The sequence below is a fragment of the Cornus florida genome, unplaced genomic scaffold, assembly GCF_030987335.1.
Source record: "Cornus florida cultivar Cherokee Brave unplaced genomic scaffold, ASM3098733v1 CherokeeBrave_3.0.0_Hap2_Chr06, whole genome shotgun sequence".
Classification (NCBI taxonomy): Eukaryota; Viridiplantae; Streptophyta; class Magnoliopsida; order Cornales; family Cornaceae; genus Cornus; species Cornus florida.
This window is the reverse complement of record NW_026775576.1, coordinates 29644365-29649865: the sequence shown is the minus strand read 5'-3', so window position 1 is coordinate 29649865 and position 5501 is coordinate 29644365.

The following is a 5501-nucleotide window of genomic DNA, read 5'->3' as shown; positions in this document are numbered from 1 at the left end:
TAAGATAACTTATGATCGCAATGATTCTTCCAAAGTCATTTACCACTCCCTATATATCCGACGGATTATCTCCTTGGAAGAATGGGGCAGTTATCCCTACTTACCCCTACCACTGCCTAATCATAATATTCAGTTTACATATTATGATTATGTATCAGCTTGGTCCTCCATATTCCTATACCAAAATGAGTCATATACTCATTCCTGGTTTCTTAATTTTGATAGTCATTTCTAAAGTCAACTCCCTACCTGGTTTTTGCATTGGTGGTCTCATCATGGCGCCATTCCAGATATCTTGCTACTTTCCCTTGTAGATCAAGTCAAATACTTCCACACAGTTCAGAAAGTTAACAAACACAGTTCACAATTCCCAGTCCTCTTGTTATTTTGTTGCAACTATAAGGTCCTGTGGATATTCAAATGGCAATACGATATCCACGACAACATGCTCATCCGTCGCCACTATGTTAAATGGTGGGACATTTTCAAAATTGATAGAATTATTGGGTATGTTGAAGATGATTACCCAAAGCAAACCTCAAGACAAGTCACTCCACCACCAAAACAAGCCATTCAACAAAAATAATCTTCTCCAACAAACACTATTACATCTACTAAGTCTCGGAAGCATACTCCCAAGTTAGAAATTAAGGAACTTAAAAGGATGGCAGCCACATTGACTGATCGCATCCAAGAACTATCCCAAGATGAAGAAGAAGCAGATGATGCTTCCTCTGCTGCTGAGTCAAGTCACCCACAAGATCCTTATTATGATATTCAGGATGCCCAGAATCCATTTGAATTCTAGGCCAAAAAGAGTCAAAATCGCTATTTGGTCAATGTTACTATTTGCTACAATACCAAATCAACATTACTATTTACAACAGTATTGTCGGCAGATCACTATTTCTATAGTCACCCGAAAAAATACTATTCATCTACAGTGTCGTCGCTGTCAGTGCAAAAGGACAGGAACTGTAACATCTACAGTAAACCTCAATCAGAAAAGTCAGAAACATCTTTCAAAGCCAAAAGTTACGCCGCAGATTTCAAAAAGATGTCTCTAACAGTCCTCTAATAGTGTAGGAACCCAACTATAAAGAAAAAAGCCAGTCCATCGGGTAGGAAAGCTTCATTCAGAGGGAACTCAGGCTTCAGTTTTCATATTATCAGTCTTCACTTGTAATATTCGTATTTTCCTATCTTTGTTGTATTACATCTCCAGTATGCTGTATACAACCATCTACCAGTAATCTATCATTTTATAAGTTATTTTCATTATATCAACTTGTAAGTTATTTTCATTACATTCTATTGTAATTATCTTTCATTAATATTAGTTAATTTCAGTTAATTTATTTTCAATTTATTTTTCATTAATATCATTTTAATATATATGTATATATAATATACATATATATAATATGTATATGCTTCTCATCCTTTTCCCCTCATTAGAACAAAAAAATATTTCTAATGCAAATCATTTCAGCCTCCCCAATCGCTTTCATCTCTATTCTCATTCTTAACTCTGAAATTGTCCCCCCTTGTGACGACCTTGGTTTTTAGGCCAGCGTGTCCTGTGATGAACCGTAAGGATGATTCGATAACGGATCCGAATGCGGAAGCGAAAACAAATAACAAGACTCTAAGAAGTTAAAGTGACCTTCCATGAGGTCGTGGAACTCAACAAGAACTGATGCGGAAGGAAAAGATCGAAAATATAACAAATAAGCCCCCAGGGGCAAAATAGTCATTTTTGAAAACTGTAGATTCGAGTGCCACCGAGTACACCACTGGAAGGACAACGAAAAACTAATCAAGATGGACTCAAGAATCGTATGATTCGGAGTCCGAACGAAAGAGAAACGGCATGACGAAGAAAAACGAGCACTTAAGGCAAAAAGGGTAAACTGGTAATTATCTAGAAAGAACCAGGTGCAACCGAGCACACCGTTGGAAAGACAGCGAAAAATTAGTCAAGTTCAAAAAAAAATTCACTTGAATCGGAGTCCGGACGAAGGAGAAACGCCCAAAAGAAGAAATGACGTCGTGGCGGCCCGACGAGGGGCCAAGACTGCCCCATGCGCACGCCCATGCACGCGCCCATGCACGCCGCGCACGCGGCAGTGCACACATGGCTGCCGCAGCAGCCCAAAAGCTGCTATGTGATTTTTTTCAGAAAAAAGACAGAATAGAGGCTGAATTTGGAGGCCTAGATGAACTTTTTTGCAAAAATACAAAGAAGAAACCCCCCTCAAAAATGAGTTTCCTACGTGACTCGTGAGAGAATTAAAAAAAAACGCAATGTAGAATGCCCGAAATGCTCCTCCATGAAATCTGGTCATGGAGGTCCAAAAAGCCGCTATTTTGAAAACTGAGAACTGAACTTCGTAGGTGATTTCCGATACCAAGACGACCTTTTCTGGGAAAACACGAAAAAGAAACCCCCCCTAAAATCACATTTTCTAAGCAACCATGTTAAAAGAAGAAAATAAAATTGAGGTGAAAGGTCCATAATACCCCTAGATCAGAATATGCAAAAAAAATGCGAAATGAATTCACAAGAGGCTCAAAACACAAACAATGAGGTTTTGCCTAGAAACGACTATGCACGCAAACGTAACTTACCTATTTAGATGCGCTACAATGGTCCATGGCTTAAAAATATAGCCGATGCAAAATCCGACCCCCCAACGGGCAAAAAGGCAAAAATGGACTTGGAATGGAAAACATGGAATCCAAAAATGCAAAATGGGATCAAATGACCATTTGGCCCTTGGCCACACTTCATACAAGATTAATAAGACCCTATAAAAGAATGAAAATGGAATTCCCACACCCGATGCAACTGTGGTGAAGGAATGATTTGCGATTTTTCAAGTTTTTCATAACATTTCATGAAGTTAAAAAGTTGCATAAAATACAATATACATGTCATTGGCCTCCGGCCTCATCTCATACATGTCAAATATATTGAAAGGAGTGCACTTATGTACACATTACATACATGGAATCAAATATACATATTTTGACATGTAAGTCTACAAAATGACATTTCATGCTAACATTTGCATGAAATGGAAACTTGAAGGCTACACGACATCCAAGGAATGCTAGGCGTCAAGAACCAAGTCTTCGTACCTGAAATATGCCCCAGTATCGTAGGGGTGAGTAACATAAAGCTACTCGTAGGAGATGAGCATGCATCGACCTAACATTTTACAAATTTATCACCTTAAGGTGAAACATGTTAAAGGGGTTCATGCCACCTAACGTCTATGTCTAAGTGAAACTCGGGGAGCATCCTAAGCTACCTTAGAGTCTAAGCAACAAGAATCATGATATACATACGTGTATGAAACGAATCATGGTTGGGATAATCTAAGAACACGACAAGAAGAATGCTTGAGCATAGATTAACATGAATTGTATTTTCAATACAATTGAACTAGGTCTAGAGTAATCCATACAACATAACAAAAGCATATTTGAATACAAGTTGACAAGAATCACATTATCCATGCAATTTAACAACAAACGAGCATGTTATACAATGTAACAAGGTTTAAGTTCTCAAAGCCATCAACTTAGAATCTAAAGCACAAAATAACAGTAGTGGTTCATGCCACCTAACGTCTATGTTATAAATGAATCCATAGGATCAATCCTAAGCTTTATTAGAACGTCAAAACACGATTTTCAATATCGATGCAATTTAACCAACATTGGAACTTCTAATACAACGCATAAAGCACAATTTCGCAAAGTTAACATCCTGTAACTTAAAATGGAACGACAAATAAGAAACAACAAGTTACAACATCATCTAGTTATCAACTTGAAAATGAAATGCGAAATCAAACAAAGTGGATACTCGGACGTCACGCCGGATCAGACCAACAACATAGTTACTTTAGGGTTACTAGCCTATGGGTAACCTCCCTATGTGCGCACTAGACCATATAGAGGGACTATCCCCTGTACTAGAACCACGTCTTAGCCATAGTCAAACAACGACATCCCTAAGTTTCCAAAATCAACAAGTTGTGCAACAACGCATATATCAACAGGAATATGCAAGATAATCAACTATCTACCAATCACAACCAAATTTGGAAACCTATACAATATATGCTCTAAGTCCACAACTAATATGATGTGATGAATGTCGAATCTTCAGTGTGCGATTCGTTACACGCTATGCACGAATGATGTTAAATACGAAATGTGCAAATCATTACATAAGGCAATAATATATTCAATAAGGAAAACATATTCTCATTAGTATAAATATAGCAACTATGTTGTCCAATGCTCAAAACATAACCAAATGAATATACAACAAGTTTAAGTCCATGATTTCAATATAGAAACCACTTCTAAAACACAACTAGATCATGGAGCAAATTGAAAGAATTTAAATAGATAAACACAATTAAATTCTCTAGATTCCGATTCAATTCCAAATAACCTCAATTTAATACATGTTAAAGGACATGGTATGGTCATCACCTATATCCATTCTAAAACTCAATTAGGTTGTTGGAACAACAAAGTAGAACTTTAATTAAATCATGCTAATTTAATTACCAAGGTTCTAAAACAACTTCTAATAGTCCCAAATTAATATATACTAGTAAACAAGTTATGGCCAATACAAATATCAAGTTAAAACCTTAATTAAGCTAATGGGACTACAAAATAGATTTTAATTAATTCTTTTAATTAAAATCTCTTGATTTTCAAACTTAACCAAATGCTCTCAAATTAACCTATGTTGGAAAGCATGCCAAGAACTAATGTAATATCACATTACAAGTTTATTTCATTCAATTTAAGACCATGTGAATTAAACTTTCACTAAAGTTAAATATAAATTAAAAGTTCCAATTCTCATGCAATTAATCTCAATTTAATATATGTGAACAACTATACCTAAGCTTAATTTTCTAGCATGCCACAATACAATTCCAAGTTGTATATCACCATGAGGATTAAATCTTAAACATGGAATTTAATTAAATAAAAGGTTTCAAAACCTCACCGAATATTCTAAATCAAATATATGTGAAGCTATATGGCATGTAGATCAAGAATATCAAGTCGGAATTTAAATAGAGTGAATAGTGCACTCGGGGCAAATTAATTAATCAAATTAATTAAAAATTACTAATTTTCAAAACACCTCCAATCACTTTCAAATTCAACTATGTTGGAGAGCATGCTAAGGCCTAATTTAGTATGCTAACACATATTGATTTTAAGCTAGTTAAGGCCATGTGAATTAATCTTTCACCTAAGATAAATATTAAATAAAAGCTTTAATACTTATTCAAATGTTCCAATCTTAATACACGACAATGAGCATATCAAGGGGCAATATAAAATCATGCTATATGTTTAAACTAAGTTATGAGCAACCGGGAAAATTAGATCCCGTACAAGAAAAATAAATAATAAAATCTCTAGATTTTATATTTAATCATGCAAACAAGTAG